This window comes from Peromyscus maniculatus, chromosome 9 (genome assembly GCF_049852395.1).
Source record: "Peromyscus maniculatus bairdii isolate BWxNUB_F1_BW_parent chromosome 9, HU_Pman_BW_mat_3.1, whole genome shotgun sequence".
NCBI lineage: Eukaryota > Metazoa > Chordata > Mammalia > Rodentia > Cricetidae > Peromyscus > Peromyscus maniculatus.
This window is the reverse complement of record NC_134860.1, coordinates 50,074,761-50,093,474: the sequence shown is the minus strand read 5'-3', so window position 1 is coordinate 50,093,474 and position 18,714 is coordinate 50,074,761. Positions and strand designations below refer to the sequence as shown.

The 18,714-nt window shown below is 40.7% G+C and overlaps 1 pseudogene; it reads right to left on the bottom strand.

The window, feature by feature from the left end:
* Positions 1-17,495: 17,495 nt before the first annotated feature.
* On the bottom strand, positions 17,496-17,991 carry LOC143267130 (T cell receptor alpha variable 9-2 pseudogene; annotated as a pseudogene).
* Between the last annotated feature and the right edge of the window lie 723 nt (positions 17,992-18,714).

The window sequence follows — 18,714 nt, the reverse complement described above, 5'->3', positions numbered from 1 at the left end:
CTGATTGTAGAAGGAACAAGTAGGACATTTCTTTACTATTTCTTTGGCTTGTTGCCAGGTTATGGAAAAATCCTTTTTTAAACCTTTACTATTGACGTGATATTTTTTATGAAATTCTGAGGCCTCCAGCACATTTCCTATCAATAATTTATCAATCTCATCATTGCCTTGTGCTAGAGGGCCTGGCAGACCAGTATGGGATCGAATGTGAGTTATATATAAAGGATGATTCCTTTTCCTGATTGTATCTTGTAATTGAATAAATAGTGAAGTTAATTCTGAAGCATCAGGGATAAATTCTGCAGTCTCAATATGTAACACCACTCTTTCAGCATACTGAGAGTCAGTTACTATGTTGAGAGGTTCTGAAAAATCCATTAATACCAACAGAATAGCATACAATTCTGATTTTTGAACTGAATTATACGGACTTTGAACCACTTTACTTAAATTTTCTGATTTGTAACCTGCCTTTCCTTCTTTGTTGGCATCTGTATAAAATGTACAAACTCCAGATATGGGTTTTTGCCGTACAATTCGAGGCAAGATCCAATCAGCTCTCTTTATAAGATCAATTCTATTGCTTTTGGGATATTTGCTGTTAATTTCTCCCAAAAAATTACTGCAAGCTCTTTGCCAAGGTTCACTTTCTGTCCATAATTTTTCAATGTCCTCCTTAGTTAATGGTATGACAATTTCTGCTGGGTCTATGCCTGCTAATTGACGAAGTCTCAGTTTTCCTTTGTAAATCAAGTCAGAGATTTTTTTCCACATAAGTTTTTAATTTTTTATTTGGTTTATTTGGTAAAAATATCCATTCCAATATAATATCTTCCCTCTGCATTAATATTCCAGTAGGAGAACGCCTAGAAGGTAAGATAACCAAAATGCAATCCAGCTTTGGATCAATACGATTCACGTGTCCTTCATGCACTTTCTTTTCTACCAAGGCTAATTCTTTCTCAGCTTCAGGTGATAATTCTCTTGGACTATTTAAGTCCTTGTCACCTTCTAAGGTTTTGAACAAATTAGTCAGTTCATCATTTTTTACCCCAACAATAGTTCGTAGATGAGAAATATCTCCAAATAATCTTTGAAAGTCATTAAGAGTCTGTAGTCTATCTCTCCGAATTTGCACCTTTTGGGGTCTAATTTTTTGTAGCTCTATTTTCAGCCAAACCAATAGTGTGCCTTTCCCTTTAAGACTGGTTATTTTCAAAATGTCAAAATATTTTTCCAATCAATCAAGCCCTCTCTACTCTTGCCTTTAATTCCCATTGCCTATAGAATAGAAACAAAATTTCCCCAGCCTGTGATCTGTGCTCTATCTAAAGCCTTGACAGGCCCAGTAGGTTTGGGTGCAGGCTGCAGGTGCCTGGGGAGCACTGTGTGCTCACTGCACAGAAGTAGACAGCTGAGTCACTGGGCTGGGAGTCTCTGATGTGCAGGGAAACATGCAGGCTGGCTTTGTTGAGGTGAACTGTGAATCTGCCTTCTTCCTTCTCACCATTGGAGAAGATGGACATCAGTGCCTTGGGGCTTTTCCCAGGCTGTTGTCTGTACCACCAGAAGGACTGAGAAGCACTATCAGTGAAAGTACAGTTGAGAGAGGTCATGGCTCCCTCTGGGACACTGAGGGATTCCTGGTTCTGTTGCACCTTCTGCTGGCTGCTCACCCCTGTGCAGAAAGGCAAAGGTCAGACAAGCAGGACTGGATGCAGACACCCCAGAATGGCTTTTCATGGGCCTAGTTAGGATTCCCTAACTAGAGATTGAAAATGGATGTTTCTACCATTAGCTTGAGTGAGCAAAAACTTTAAATATCACACATGTATCCCACGGGAATTCCCAAACTTACAGTTTAACTGAAGCCACAGCACCACTACAGAAACAATCAAGGGTTTCATCCTCTCTTCCTCCCTCTTCACTGAGGAGTCAATCTAAACTCATAGAGTCACATTCAAAAGTTTCCACAACTCCTGCTTAAGGAAACATAAAAAGCAGCTTTGTTAGCAATCAGAAAAGTGACTCCTTTCATCACCTCAGCAGCACCAAGCCTTTCCTAGAACCCTTTCTCTACCCCTCCTCCTCTTCCTGCCCCTCCCCTCTCCCCCCCCCACCTTCTCTTTCACTTGAGCACTTTGCTCAGGATCCCTAACAAAACACTGCCACCTTGTGGGCTCATGAGAGTGACCAAAGAAATATTCAAGCTGTAAACTCTTCTAACCTAACCACGAAAAGGTAAATAAAGCCCTTGAGAGTTCAGTAGGTGTTTTTAAGAGACATGTGCTCCAAGTCAGGTGGGGAGTGAGGTGAGCACGTGTGTGCACACTCAGCACGTTATCCTCTTCCATAGGTATCACACACAGACAGGCACCTGCACTGAAAAATCACCTGTAAAATGTCTGCATTGAAATCTGAGTGTGGTTCTTTCATACAGCATAGCTCTAACTATTGTTACTCCAGACACCCTCATTCAAATCCATCTTCAAGTTTTACAAATGTCCTTGACAAACTGGTTATCTTGGCCAGAGCCTAGAAAGGCCTGGAATTCATTCCATTTTGGACCGGGAGCACATTTGCATCTAAACAGAATATTACTTGTATTGGACAAGGAGAGATGGAGCTGTGTTCACTACCTCAACTCTAAATAAAACCTAAGAAACTTGTTTGTTTATCTAATTTTTATTCTCCTTTCTTGAGTGAAGTCCTGTTGTGTAGTGAATGATCTGTAATAGTTCTAGATCTAATTTCTCTCACTTTCCTTCCTTCTGACACAGACTTCTGTCTCCATTTCTCTGCTTTCTTCCTTTTCTCTTCTTCCCTAATATTTTCACTTTCTCCCACTCACCATTCCTAACACAGTCATCAAGCGTTGTGTAACCAGGGAACATCAATGCCAGAGCTGAACTGGGTCCACATAGAAACAAGTCAGGAAACAACCGTCCTGAAGCAGACTGTGAGACCTCCACAGCTAGTAAAGTAAAGATCTAAGAGAGGCAAGAAGGCAATTTGGTTCAGCACAGATAAGGACCAGGTGTTGGTTCACACTTTGGCAGAATGATCATGAGTACTTTATTTTAAGCATATTTCAGTGCAACAAAAATTGGTGAAATGTTTCTAGTGAATGTTAACTCTTTTTATTTATTTTTATTAATTAATTAGCTAACCAATTAAGTGTTCCCAGCCTGATCACGATCCCTCCTTTCCTTTTAGTCCCACCCACCAACCTCCTCTCTTCCCCTACCCCAATCCTGTGTGGTGCACCATAAAGCATACATAAATCACCTTGAGACACAAGGTAAGCTAAATAAAGATTGGAAGTGACAACATTGAAACTCTTTGTAAAGTACATGGGACACCTTCCATAAAGATGGGTTCAATATACTAGCTGAGAAAAACAAGCTTATGTTAGAGTGAATGGGTTTGAAGGGGTGAATTCTGAGGACTCTGGCCACACAGATAGCACACAGGTCACCAGGCTATTCACCACTTCTGCTCCCAGCCCTCTGGGCAGACGACAGATTATGCATTCCTTCCTTTGAAGCAACAACCCTGTACTTTTCACACTCCAGGTTACCTCTAGTGGTATCTGTGAGCACAAGGAACTCTGTGCCCCCTACTCTGTCCCACAATGGGCTTTGAGACCTTGCAGAAGCTGGTAACTAAAGACCTTTTCCTATTCAAGAGCCATGGATAAACATACACAAAACATGGTTTGATCATACCCTTCCTTTGGCATCAAGTACAAAGGGAACAGAATGATGGAAAGATGCTCAGACTCAAACTGTTTTCTGCAAGAGTGCATTGTCCATGACAATAATAACAACAATCATTTCAGTAAATGTGAAATTATAAAAAGGAGGTAACCATAGTGTCACAAGATTATAATCCCAGAAGGGATTCAGGTTTGGGAGGCTGAAGCAAGAGAATGTGAGCTTGAGACCTGCCTGAGACATATAGGGAGACCTTGTCTCAAAAAATCTAAAGGACAAGAGACAAGAATAAAGAGAACAGGCACAGTAGCCTTGGGATATGTCCAAAAAGAAACATGAAACTAAATTTGAAGCACAGTTTTGTAAGATACACACCTCACTGTAATAGAATTCCAATAAAATGTGTAAGACTGGATTAACAGTTCTCATGGAAGAGCAAGAAGATGACCTATGAGACACACAGCACTTTCCTGCATCACTGTGAACCTGAAACAAAGCATCAAGTGTGTGGCTGCCAGGTGAGGGGAACAATATGCAGAGGTGTGGAACAATATGCAGAAGAAGTAAACGACAGAGCCAGATGAAATCCCAATTGCTAATCTGTAAACCATAAAGTAAACTAAGGATCCTAATATTGGCTAACAGTAGGAGAGGGGAGGCTTCCCTTGACTGAGGCTTAAACAAAAGTCTCAATGAGATCCACAGGTGTGTAATCTGACACTCTGCAAAGATACAACTTAAGAAGAGAGATCTGGCCGGGCGTGGTGGCGCACGCCTTTAATCCCAGCACTCGGGAGGCAGAGCCAGGCGGATCTCTGTGAGTTCGAGGCCAGCCTGGGCTACCAAGTGAGCTCCAGGAAAGGCGCAAAGCTACACAGAGAAACCCTGTCTCGAAAAAACCAAAAAAAAAAAAAAAAAAAAAAAAAAAAAAAAAAAGAAGAGAGATCTGTGATCCTCACAGCAAGTACAAACTGGAGAATGGGCCCTCTCTACTTACTAGCCTGTTCACTGGGGCCATGGGGGAGAATATTCTTTAGAAACAACTTACTGTTTATATCCAATCCAAGGCCCAGTCATGCAGGTAAAGAACACATACACACCAAACAATAAGTAATAATAATAATTTGAAAAATCATGTCTTCAAATCATAACTATAGATGGAGAAGAATCTCAGATCAGCAGCATAGAATGGCTCTTCAGAAGGATCATAGAAGAAAACCTCCCTAAATAAAAAAAGACAAACTCATATAGATACAGGAACCACATGAACATCAAACAAACAAGAAAACAAAAGAAATTCTCCCCACAGAATGTCATACTTGAAACACTAAACATAAAAAAACTAAGGAAGAGTATTGAAAGCTGCAAAAGAAAAACACAAGTTATATCTAAAGGAAAATCTATCATTATAACACATGATTTCTCATAGAAATTTTGAAAGCTATCAGAGACTGGAACAAAGTGTGCCAAGTTCTAAAAAAAACTCTACATGCCAACCTAAACTACAGTTCCCAGCAAAATCATCTGCCATGGATGAAGGAGAAAGAAAAATTATCCATGATACAAACGGACTAAAAGAATTCATGTCCGTGAGACCATACATGCAAAGAATACTGGAAGCAATTCTTCAAGTGGAGGAGATGTATAAATAAGGCCAAGAAAGTATAGAAAGAAAAATAAATGAAGCAATAACTATGGAAGCATAAAGTTATGACTAAGATCACTAATAGTAAAAATACAACAAAATGATTGAAGTCCATACACACCTTTCAATAACAATCCAGACCCAGAAAGGCAAAGGTCACATGTTCTCTCTCATCTGTTGTTTTGAGCTCAAAATCTGCAGATATGAGTTTTAAATGAAAATAATTACAGGCACCAGCAAAGTAAAAAGGGACCATGTGAGGGGAGATCTAGAGAGGGAAATAGTGGGATATAGGTGATATGAAGGAGGAAATGGGAAAAATGAGAAGGGAGTTTGAATTGAGAAAGAGAAAAGGATGTCAATACAGAAGCAGAGGGAGGGAGGAGAGACAGAATAAATGATGTTTGATAAAGTTTCAAATTGTATTATATATGTTCACTTTAAATTATAAGCACACACATATCTTAATTTATGCCACTTGTGCTGACAATGTTCCCACAAGAGCCATAGACTATCTAACTAACAAAAACATAGTTTGGTTATTTTTTCCCATCTACTCCCTTCAAAGTTATTTCTTCTTTTTATTCTAGAGCTATCATGTGTGCTGTTAAGTTGCTACTATAAAATTCCTCTAATTTTTTATTATGTAGGCACTTAGTGCTGTGAACTTAACTCTTAGAACCAGTTCATTATGCCCAATCAGTCTAGTTTGTTTTTTGTTTGGGGACCTGTCTATGGTGAGAGTAGGGTATTAAAGTTTCCCACTAACAGTGTGTGAATGTCAATGTATGATTTAAGCTGCAGCAGTGTTTCTTTTTAACAAACTTGGGTGGCCAAGTTTTGGGTGCTTAGATGCAACAATAAAAATTGCAACATCTTCTTAGTGGATTTTTTTATTGATGTGTATGTATAGTGCACATATCTCTTCTGAGCAGTTTTCTATACCTTGCCATGTGGCTCGTGGCTTACCAGCGTCTTCACATGCTGCTTGTCATGGTGTAGGCTGGCAGTGACTCCCTCCGCCTTCCTGTTCTTTCTTTTCTCCTCTCCGTTAGTCCCGCCTATACTTCCTGCCTAGCGACTGGCCAATCAGTGTTTTATTTATTGACCAATCAGAGCAACAGATTTGACATACAGACCATCCATCAGCAAGTGTGTTTCTTGGATGCAACAGAAACATGGGTCCTGCTTTTTCTTTTTTAACCCATTCTGTTAGTCTATGTCTCTTTATTGGTGAATTGGGACCATTTGCTATTGAGAGTTATCAATGAGCAGTGTTTGTTAATTCCCTACTTTGGTGGTGGTGGTGGTGGTGGTGGTGGTGGTGGTGGTGGTGGTGGTGGGTTTCTTTACTGTTCTTAAGATTTGCTAAACTGACATTATTTATTCCCTGTGTCTTCTTGGGTGTGGTTATCTTTTTTTGGGGGGGTGCTCTTTTTTATCATTATTAAAAAATGAGCTGACTTTTTGGAGCTTAGTACCTAAAGTGTGACACCTTGTGCAGCCTTGATACAGGAGAGAGGGGCTTGGACCTCCCTTAACTGAATGTGCCTGGATCTGCTGAGTCCCCATGGGAGAATTTGAACTGGAGGAGGTGGAAACAGGGGGTGACTTGAGGGGGGAGCCTGAGGGGAAGGAAGAGGGAGGAGGGAGGAATCTGTGATAGGTGTGTAAAATGAATAGAAAATTTCTTAATAATAAAAAAAGAAAATTTTTCCATTCCTTTAACATACCAATCAAAGATCTCCCTCTCCCCTCTTTCCAACCCCCCAGCCTTCTCCCCCCAAGCCACCCCCTCTACTCCTCCTCACAAGTGACAAGGCCTCCCATGGGGAAGCACATCCAGGAGAGGCAAGTCTAAGCCCCTCCCCTTGCCTCAAGGCTGTGGGGGGTGTCCCATCATAGGTAGTGGGCTCCAAAAAGCCCCTCTCATGCACCAGGAATGGATTCTGATCCTACTGCCAGGGGGCTCCCCAAGTAGATCAGGCTACACAACTGTCTCGCCATGCAGAGGTCCTACTCCAGGCCCATGCAGGCTCCACAGCCTTTGATCCAACTTTCATAAGTTCCTACTAGTTTGGTTTAGAAGTCTCAGCAGGTTTCCCCATCATGATCTTGATGCCCTTGCTCATAGAATCCCTCTTCTCTCTCTTTGACTGGACTGCTGGAGCTCTGCCTGGTGTTTGGCTGTAGATCTCTGCATCTGCTTCCATCAGTCACTGAAGAAAAGCTCTGTAATGACAGGGTATTCACTGGTCTGATCACTGGGGTAAGTAATTTCAGTTCAGATACCTTCTCCACTATTTCTAGTAGTCCAATCTGGGGTCATCCTTGGGGATTCCTGGGAATTTCCCTAGCACCTGGTTTCTCTCTGTCCCCATGATGTTGCCCTCTATCACGGTATCTCTTTCATTGTTTTCCCACTCCATCCCTGTTCCAGCTTGATTATCTCGTTCCCTTATGTTCTCATCCCCTATCCCCTACCCTCCATTACCCACCCCTAATCCCCAGTTTACTCATGGAGATTTCATCTATTTCCTCTTCCCAGGGCCATCCATGTATCCCTCTTTAGGACTTCCTTGTTAGCTAGCTTCCCTACAGTTGTGGGTCATAGACTGATATCCTTTGTTTTACATCTACTATTCACTTATGAGTGCATACATACCATGTTTGTCCCTCTGAGTCTGGGTTACCTCACTCAGGATGATACTTTCTGGTTTCATCCATTTCCCTGCAAATTTCATGATGTCATTGTTTTTCTCTGCTGAGTAGTACTCCATTGTGTATATGTACCACATTTTCTTAATCCATTCTTCAGTTGAGGGGCATGTAGGTTGTTTCCAGGTTGATGCTATTATGAACAATACTTTTATGAACATACTTGAGCATGTTCCCTTGTGTTATGAATGAGCATTCATTAAATATATGCCCAAGAGTAGTATAGCTGGGTCTTGAGGAAGAATGATTCCCAATTTTCTGAGAAACCGCCATACAGATTTCCAAAGTGGCTATATAAGTTTGCACTCCCACCAAAAGTGGAGGAGTGTTCCCCTTGCTCCACATCCTCTCCAACATAAGCTGTCTTCAGTGTTTTTTATCTTAGCTATTCTGACAGGTGTAAGATGGTATCTCAGAGTCATTTTGGTTTGCATTTCCCTGATGACTAAGGATGTTGAGCAATTCTTTAAATGTCTTTTGGCCATTTGAAATTCTTCCTTTGAGAATTCTCTGTTTAGCTCTGTTGCCCATTTTTTAATTGCATTCTTAGGTATTTTGATGTCTAGTTTCTTGAGTTCTTTATATATTCAGGAGATCAGCCCTCTGTCAGACGTGGGGTTGGTGAAAATCTTTTCCCATTCCATAGGCTGTCATTTTGTCTTATTTACTGTGACCTTTGCCTTATAGAAGCTTCTCAGTTTCAGAAGGTCCCATTTATTAATTGTTGCTCTCAGTGTCTTAGCTACTGATGTGCGGCGAGCTCCTCAGCTATCGAGGAAGAATGACCACGACTCGAGGATTCTTCTCAGATCACACTTTATTGGAGCACCTCTTGATTAAGGGAGAGCTGGAGGTGAGGGGCCCCGAGAACTAACTTGCAGCTGCTTATATAGGGAATCATGCAAATGGGTCAGTCCATGATTGGGTCCCGCCAGAATGCAAGCACGGGGAGCCACGGGATAGGCTGACGACATAAGGCCAATTACCATACTCGTGCCTGCGTGGATCACAGGACATGTAGTCCTGAGAGCATAGCCATATATGGAGTTGTTTACAACTAGGCTGCCAGGAAGTCAGTGCCATCTTTGAATGGCAGCTCCTTGCATCTCCCCCTTCTTTATTAATTGAATACCAACACAAATATGTCATCCAATCAGGTCCCCACCTCATGATGTGTTGACCGATCGAGGATGAGTTAAATGTGATAATTGTCTGCCTACCTTCCCGAGTGCAATGGACTAACCAGTCTCAGGGGTGCAAAGGCTATGCGTGTAACAATTGTCCATATACCTTCCCGAGTGCAATGGACTAACCCGTCCTGGGGGTGCAAAGGCTGTGTGGATATTAGGTATTCTTTAAGGCAGAAAGCCAGATCTGGGGGGAGGAGCCACACTCCAAAGCGGCTAATGCTTGAGTGATAATGACCTTGTCCTTTTTTGTACATGCTCGCAAACGGCAGACCAACCACAGACACAACACACATCCTCCAAGGCAGCATGACAAAAATATACCCACCCCCACCCATTCTTTAAACAGGGAAAAGGTAGAAGCAATCCAGGAGGACAGTCCCTCTGCCAGGCTGAGATCCACTCATGTAGAGTTGATGGTCACTACTTCCACTCTCAGTTTCTCCAGAGTCTCTTCGAATTCTCCGGACCAATTTCCTATAAGATAACTGGACAATTGCTGAGACAAATTCGCTGCTCGGGAACCATTCTGAGACTGGCTGTTACTCCGTAAGCTCGAGCAGCCTCTACCAGGTCTTTTAATTGTTTGTAAGGTACAGGTTCATGATACCTGTTGTTTGATTGCGGATCTTCAAAAACTAGAAACGTGGACGCTAGCCGCGCCCAGGTGTCCCTCCTGATAAAATGACAGCCTCCACCTGTTTGCAGATACAAAGGTGATGCCGGGGGTGGATGTGGTCCCGAAGGCGCCGTTGGTTCCACATTCACCCCAGCAGAAACATCATAAGGAGGAGGCCGCTGCCGCCCATATCTCTCTTTCTCATATTCAGCTGCGGCTTCCTCTAAATTTTCCTCCTCATCTGAATCTAATTCATTATCAGATAAATCAAGTTTTGAAAATTCCTCTAATACTTAGATACAAAGGGTTCCCTTTCTTTTCTGAATTTCCTTCCTTCTCTGGCTTATTTTCTTTATTTTCCTTTTCTTTATTCTTTTCTTTCTTCTTTTTAGGCCTACTTAAGTTCTCCCCTTTAGAGTCTGATTCTGATAGACTATCCTGGTGTTTGCTTAATGCTTTGTGTCCCTCTCTAATGATTTCCACATTACGTCCTTCCTTAAGACATGCATGTAAAAAACAGCAAAGAAGAACAATAATTGTCATAAGAATGAACACAAGACCAAACACAAATGGATTAATCCCAGCAATCAGCATACCTGGAGAACTTACCGACGTCACCGTTCCTGGAGAACTTACTGACGTCACCGCTCCATGTGTTGAGTTCTGAATCCTCTTCGACCCCTCACCTGGTGTCCGAAGTTTCCCGGGTTTCGGCACCAGTTGAGGCGAGCTCCTCGGCCAGCGAGGAAGAACAACTACCACTCGAGGATTCTTCTCAGATCACACTTTATTGGAGCACCTCTTGATTAAAGGAGAGCTGGAGGTGAGGGGCCCCGAGAACTAACTTGCAGCTGCTTATATAGGGAATCAGGCAAACGGGTCAGTCCGTGATTGGGTCCCGCCAGAATGCAAGCACAGGGAGCCACGGGATAGGCTGAGGACATAAGGCCAATTACCATACTCATGCATGCGTGGATCACAGGACACGTAGTCCTGAGAGCATAGCCAAATATGGAGTTGTTTACAACTAGGCTGCCAGGAAGTCAGCGCCATCTTTGAATGGCAGCTCCTTACACTGATGTTCTGTTTAGAAAGCAGTCTCCTCCTGTGCCAATGCATTCAAGACTACTTTCTACTTTCTTTTCTATCAGGTTCAGTGTAACTGGTTTTATATTGAGGTCTTTGATCCACTTGAACTTGAGTTTTCTGACTGGTGACAGATATGGATCTACTTGCAATCTTCTACATGTTGGCATCTAGTTATGCCAGCACCATTTGTTGAAGATGATTTCTTTTTTCTTTGTTCCATTATGAAGTTTTGGCTTCTTTGTCAAAAATCAGGTGTTCATAGATGTGTGAATTAATGTCAGGGTCTTCGATTCGATTCCATTGGTCCACATGTCAGTTTTTATGCCAATACTAGGCTGTCTTTATTACTATAACTCTAAAAAAGAGCTTGAGGTCAGGGATGGTAATACCTCCAGACGTGGCTTTATTGTACAGGATTTTTTTTTAGCTATTCTAGGTTTTTTTGTTTTTCCAAATGAAATTGAGTATTGTTCTTTCCAGGTCTGTGAAGAATTGTGTTGGGGTTTTTTATGGGTATTGCATTGAATCTGTAGATTGCTTTTGGTAAGATTGCCATTTTTACTATGTTAATCCTACCTATCCATAAGCATGGGAAATCTTTCCATTTTCTGATATCTTCTTTAATTTCTGTCTTCAGGGACTTAAAGTTCTTGTCATACAGGTCCTTCACATGATTAGTTAGAGTTACCCCGAGGTATTTTATATTATTCGTGGCTATTGTAAAGGGTGATATTTCTCTGATTTCTTTCTCAGCCCTTTAATCATTTAAGTATAGGAGGGCTACTGATTTTTTTAGTTAATCTTGTATCCTGCCATATTACTGAAGGTGTTTATTAACTGTAGGAGTTCCCTAGTAGAATTTTTGGGGTCACTTATGTATACTATCATGTTGTTTGCAAATAGTGAAAGTTTGACTTCTTCCTTTCCAATTTGTATCCCCTTGATCTCCTTTTGTTGTCTTATTGCTCTACCTGGAACTTCAAGTACTATATTGAATAAATATGGGGAGAGTGAACAACCTTGTCTTGTTCTTGATTTTTGTGGAATTGCTTTGAGTTTCTCTCCATTTACTTTGATGTTGGCTGTTGGCTTGCTGTAAATTGCCTTTATTATGTTTAGGTATGTTCCTCATATTCCTGATCTCTCCAAGACCTTTATCATAAAGGGGTGTTGAATTTTGTCAAAGGCCTTTTCAGCATATACTGAAATGATCATGTAGGTTTTTTTTTCTTTCAGCTTTTTATATGGTGTATTACATTGACAGATTTTCATATGCTGAATCATCCTTGCATCTCTGGGATGAAGCCTACTTGATCATGGTGGATAACTTTTTCATGTGTTCTTGGATTCTATTTGCCAATATTTTATTGAGTATTTTTGCATCAGTGTTCATGAGGGAGACTGGTCTGTAATTCTCTTTCTTTGTTGCATCTTTGTGTGGCTTGGGAATCAAAGTAACTGTAGCCTCATAGAAGGAGTTTGGTAATGTTCCTTCTATTTCTATTGTGTGGAACAATCTAAAGAGTTTTGGTGTTAGCTCTTCTTTGAAACTCTGGTATAATTCTGCATTGAAACCATCTGGTTCTGGGATTTTTTTGGTTGGGAGACTTTTAATGACTGTTTCTATTTCTTTAGGTGTTTTTGGTCTATTTAAATAGTTTATTTGGTCTTGATTTAACTTAGGTATGTGGTACCTATCCAGAAAATTGTCCATTTCTTTCAGATTTTCCAATTTTGTGGAGTACAGGTTTTTGAAGTATGATCTGATGATTCTCTGGATTTCCTCATTGTCTGTTGTTATGTCTCCCTTTTCACTTCTGATTTTGTTAACTTGGATGCTCTCTCTCTGTTTTTTGGTTAGTTTGGATAAGGGCTTGTCTATTTTGTTGATTTTCTCAAAGAACCAAGTTTTTATTTCATTGCTTGTATTATTCTCTTTGTTTCTATTTATTGATTTCAGCCCTCGGATTGATTATTTCCTGGCATCTATTCTTTCTGGGTGACTTTCTTCTTGTTCTAGAGGTTTTAGGTGTGCTGTCAAATCACTAGTGTGAGATTTCTCCAACTTCTTTATGTGGGCATTTAGTGCTATGAATTTCCCTCTTAGCACTGCTTTCATGGTATCCCATAAGTTTGGGTACGTAGTACATTCATTTTCATTGAATTCTAGGAAATCTTTAATTTATTTCTTCCATTCTTCCTTGACCCAGTGGTGATTCAGTTGAGCATTATTCAGCTACCATGAGATTGTAGGGTTTCTGTAATTTTTTGTTGTTGTTGAAATCTTACTTTAAGCCATGGTGGTCTGATAGAACACAGGAGGTTATTCCAATTGTTTTCTATCTGTTGAGATCTGCTTTGTGACTGAGTATATGGTCAATTTTAGAAAAGGTGCCATGGGGTGCTGAGAAGAAGGTATATTCTTTTGTGTTTGTGTCGAATGTTCTAAAGATATCTATTAAGTCCATTTGAGTCATAACTTCTGTTAGGTTCCTTATTTCTCTGTTAAGTTTCAGACTGGCCAATCTGCCCAGTGGCAAGAGTGGAATGTTGAAATCTGAACTGAAACTTCATCTTGGTGGATCTTTCCTGTGATGAGTATATGATGTCCTTCCTGATCTCTTTCAATTGATTTTAGTTTGAAGTCTATTTTGTTAGATATTAGGATAGCTACACCAGCTTGTTCCTTAAGTCCATTTGATTGGAAAGTCTTTTCCCAGCCTTTTACTCTGAGGTAGTGTCTGTCTTTGAAAACGAGGTGTGGTGTGTTTCTTGTATGTCACAGAAGGATGGATCCTGTTTTCATATTCATTATGTCAGCCTGTGTCTTTTTATAGGTGAAATGAGTCCATTGATATTAAGGGATATTAATAACCAGTTAATTCCTGTTGTGTTTTGGTGGTAGTGTGTATGTATTTCCCTTCTTTGGGATTTACTGCTGTGGGGTTATCTATTGCCTGTGTTTTTGAGGGTGTATCTGCCTTTTTTAGGTTGGAATTTTTCTTGTAGTGCTTTCTTTAGGGCTGGATTTGTGGATAGGTATTGTTTAAATCTGGTTTGTCTTGGAATGTCTTGTTCACTTCTTCTACAGTGATTGAAAGTTTTCCTGGGTATATTAGTCTAGGCTCGCATCCATGGTCTCTTAGTGTCAGCATTATATCTGTCCAGGACCTTCTGGCTTTCAAAGTCTCCATTGAGAAGTCAAGCATTATTCTGATGGGTCTGCCTTTATAAATCACTTGGCCTTTTTTTTTTTGCTACTCTTAATAGTCTTTCTTTATTCTGTATGTTTAGTGGTTTGAGTATTATTTGGTGGGGGGGTCTAGTCTATTTGGTGTTCTATAAGCTGCTTGTATCTTCATAAGTATTTCCTTTTTTAAGTTGGGAAAGTTTTCTTCCATAGTTTTGTTGAATAAATTTTCTGTGCCTTTGAGTTGGTATTCTTCTCCTTCTTCTATCCCTATTATTCTTACATTTGGCCTTTTCATGGTGTCCCAGATTTCCTGGACATTTTGTGTTATGTCTTTTTTTGGCTTTGGTGTTTTCTGTATCCTCTACATCAGAGATTCTCTCTTCATTTCTTGTATTCTGTTGGTTATGCTTGCATCTGTAGTTCTTGTTCATTTACTCAGATTTTCTGTTTCCAGCATTCCCTCTGTTTATGTCTTCTTCATCATTTCCATTTCACTTTTCAGGTCTTGAATTGTTTCTTCACATATTTAATTGCTTTTTCATGGTTTTCTTGGTTTTCTTTAAGGGATTTATTGATTTCTTCCAATTTTTGTTTGTCTTTCCCTCAACTTCTTCAAGGGAATTTTTCATTTCCTCTTTAAAGAGCTCTATCATCTTCATGAAGTTATTTTTAAGATTGCTTTCTTCTGCTTCTTCTACATTGTGATATTCAGGTCTTGTTGTTGTAGAAAGGCTAGGTTCTGGTGATGTCATATTGCTCTTTATGTTGTTGTATATGGTTTTGCACTGACGTCTACTCATCTCTTCCTCCAGTAGGTGCAAGAGGTGCATGTGACTGAATGAGCTGCTATTGGTCCAATCTGTGCTTGCTGTGTCTGTGTCTCACAGACCCCTCTGGGTCCAATCGTAGCTCTTGGTCTAATTGGAGATGGCAGATTCTATATCTCAGGGAGCTTCTCTTGGTCCAATACAAGCTAGCTGATTCTGAGGCTCAGGGAACCACTCTTGGTCTTATCAGAGCTCTTGGTCCAGTCAAAGCTGGTGGATTCTGCATCTCAGGAAGCCTCTCTTGGTCCAATGAGAGCTGGCAGATTGTATCTCAGGAAGCCACTGGTGTCACAGGGGGATGGGTATTGGGGTATGGCATGGGCGTTATAGGTTGCATGGTCTGGTTGGGGGTTTGGGTGGAGAAGCGTGCCTGCAGGAGTTTTCTCTGCTGGCTGCTAACAGGACAGAGACGGGAGGGGGTTCCCAGGGACTGGTTGTGTCCCAAAGCCTATGTCCTAAAGGCAAGACTTTCTGGGTCAGAAAAGAATCACTCACCTCTTGGTCCAATGACAGCTGGCAGATTCCATGCCTCAGGAATAGGGTGGCAGGGGGTAGGTATAGTAGAGTGTGGGTCTTGTAGATTGCAGGGTCCGATGGGTGGTTTTGAAGTGAGAGCCTACCCACAGGAGTTTTCCCTGCTGGCTGGCAATTGGGGCAGAGCATCTTTTCAGGTTTAAGTTTTCTTTCTAGTGGCTTCTGTAGGGCTGAATTTGTAGATAGAGTCTGTTTAATTTGGTCCATCATTGAAAGTCTTTCTCCATCTATGGTGATTGAAAGTTTGCTGCAAATAGTAGTCTGGGTGGTATGTATGGTCGCTTAGAACATGTACAACATCTGCTCAGGGCCTTCTGGCTTTTAGGGTCTCCATTGAGAACTGAAGTATTGTTTAGAAGTATCTGCCTTTATATGTTATTTGGCCTTTTTTCTTGTACATTCAATACTCTTTCTTTTTTCTGTGCATTAAGTGTTCTGAATATTATGCACCATGAGACTTTCTTTCCTGGTCCAGTCTATTTGGAGGTCGTATGTTCTTGTACATTGATGGGCATCTCCTTTTTGAGGATTGGGTATTTTTCTTCTATGATTCTGTTGAAAATATTTTTGTGCCTCTGACCTGGGTTTCTACTCCTTCCTCTGTTCTGATTATTCATTTATTTGGTTTTTAGAAACTATTCTAGACTTCCTGGATGTTTGTGCTTGGATAATTTTAGATTAACACTTTCTTTGACCAAGGTATTCATGTCTTCTATCATACATTCATTGGTTGAAATTCTTTCTTCCATCTCTTTTATTCTCTTGCAGAGGCTTCCTCTGAGAATCCTGTTTGACTTCCTAAATTTTTCCTTTTCAGTTTTCCCTCGGTTTTTGTTTCTTTATTGATTCTCTTTCCATTTGCAAGTCTTATACTCTTTTATTCATTTCAACCCATTGTTTGTTTGTATTTTCTTGGTTTCCTCAAGGGATTTACTCATTTCTGATATCAGTAGCTCTAACATATCCATAAAAGGTATTCTGAGGTTCTGGTTTTATGCTTCAGCTATATTGCATTTCTCAGGGCTTACTATAGTAGGGTTTCTGGACTTTAGTGGAGACATATTATCTGGCTGTTATTGATTGTTTTAATGCTGAAATCTAGGCATCTGGGTTTGGAATCGCTGTAATTCCTGGAGCTGATAGCTGGTCCTGTGTTTATTGGATGCATGTTCTGTTCTTTGGTTTGTGTTGTACTCTCTGGTTCTTAGGAGAGTGTGGTGGCTGTGGGTGGCATGGGAGGAAATGTTTCTGAAATCCTGCCAGGTGTGGTCACTAGGGTTCCAGATATAATGAGTTTCTTAGAATTGTGAGCTGACACTTAGGCAAGGAAATAGGCTTGAAGATGGGCAGGTTTAGGATATCCACAACAGGGAGGAAACCAGGGTGTGCCATCAGGATCTGCTTAGTGCTCTGGGAATGGGGACTAAGAGGGGAGAGAAACCATAGCAAGTAGATTTAGAGAAGAGGGGGGACAGTTAAACTCTGAAGATAATGTACCTGCTCCAGCCTCCCTTTCTCTGTTCTCTTCTACCCAAATGTTTTAAATAGAAGTCTTGAGGTATGGAAGGACTATAGCCCTCTGATAATTTATCCTTCCATAGCATTATGTAGACATTATCAAGAAGCCACCATTTCTGTCATATTTAGCCCTCTCTGAATAACCAAGGCCAGAGGTGACACACATCAGTATGAAGACAATGATGTGTATATGGAGATAAAAACAACTGACCACTTCATTGTTCCCATGGCCTGTGAAATCACTGTGACCCTCCATGAGGAACCACTGATGTCCTAGGCTTTCAGTTTCTGCTATAAAACCCAGCTGTGGTAACATCTACTTCTTGTTCTATTCTGACCATTTGTATGATTTTCATCAGCCAGAGAAATATTGAGGCACATAGCACAGATTGTAGAAAACAGAGTCATCTGAAAGGCAGGTGATCAGAAGTCAGGCTTTCTTTCGCATCTCAGAGTTTGTGCTCAGCTCCCCCTGCAGTTTCCACCACTGTGTCACGCAGAGCACAGTAGTACACAGCTGAGTCTGATTCTTGGACCGAGGCTTTCTGCAAGTGGAAGGAGGTGGATCCTTCATCATATGTAGCTTCAAACCCACGGCTGCTTCCCTTGTTGTTGGCTGTTGTGACTTTCAACAGCAGCTCTGGACCTTCTCCAGGATATTGGACATACCAGAAAAGAGTCAGGTACCCTGTGGCTGAATAAGTGCAGTTTATAAATAGGAAGTCATCTTCTGAGAGAGTCACTTGACCTTGTTTTTGAGTCACTGAGTATCCATGCGTCCTCCCTGGAGGAAGAAGAGGATATCTGTGCCACACTAAGGACAAAGCTCTTAGATGATTAAATATTTTTCTGACATCATAAAAGAAAAAGTCTAAATTCTAAGTCACTTCACTTACCAAGCATGAACAGTAGCATCACAGTCATTAAAGCTGGGAAAGTGTTCATCTTTAGTGTCACCCAAGTAATGTTCTTGACTCTTCACATGAAGAAATGATGAAATGACATTAAATGATGAACCTAGGAAACTTATAATTCACAAAGATAATGATCTTGTGTTAGGAAACTCCACCCCCTGGTGGACAGAGACTAAACTAGGGTCTCTTACATACCTCCCAGAAGTCAGAAATGTGCTCTCATCCTCAACATCATTTGCAAGACATGTCAGACATCAAGCGGCCCTTTTTAATGTAAAGAACATAAACAGTGGCCATAAACATATTCAATGTTGTCCTTCTTGGGATTCTACCTGACATGAAAGTGTTGTAGTGGAGCAACTGGTAGTTTTTCTGTTTTGGTCTTTAGCATATAAACTGAAAATAAAGAAGTAGATTTTCCTAGTTTATTTTTACTGATTCAAATTTGTATTAAGATACTATGTGGACCTAGAGTGATGGCTCAGCACTTGAAAGAATTTTTGCTCTTCCAGAAGATGCAGGTTTAATATATTCAGAACACACATAGTGGTTCATAACCATCTGTTACTCCACTTGCAGGGGAACTGACTCTCTCTTCTGACCCCTGTGGGTACCAGGCAAACACATGGGTACATAAACAGAAATGCAGGCAAAACACTCATGTATATAAAGTGAAATAAATATGTCTTTAAAAATTTATAAGTTATTATGAAATATAGTAATTATTAACTGGCCCTAAGAATGTGTAACGACT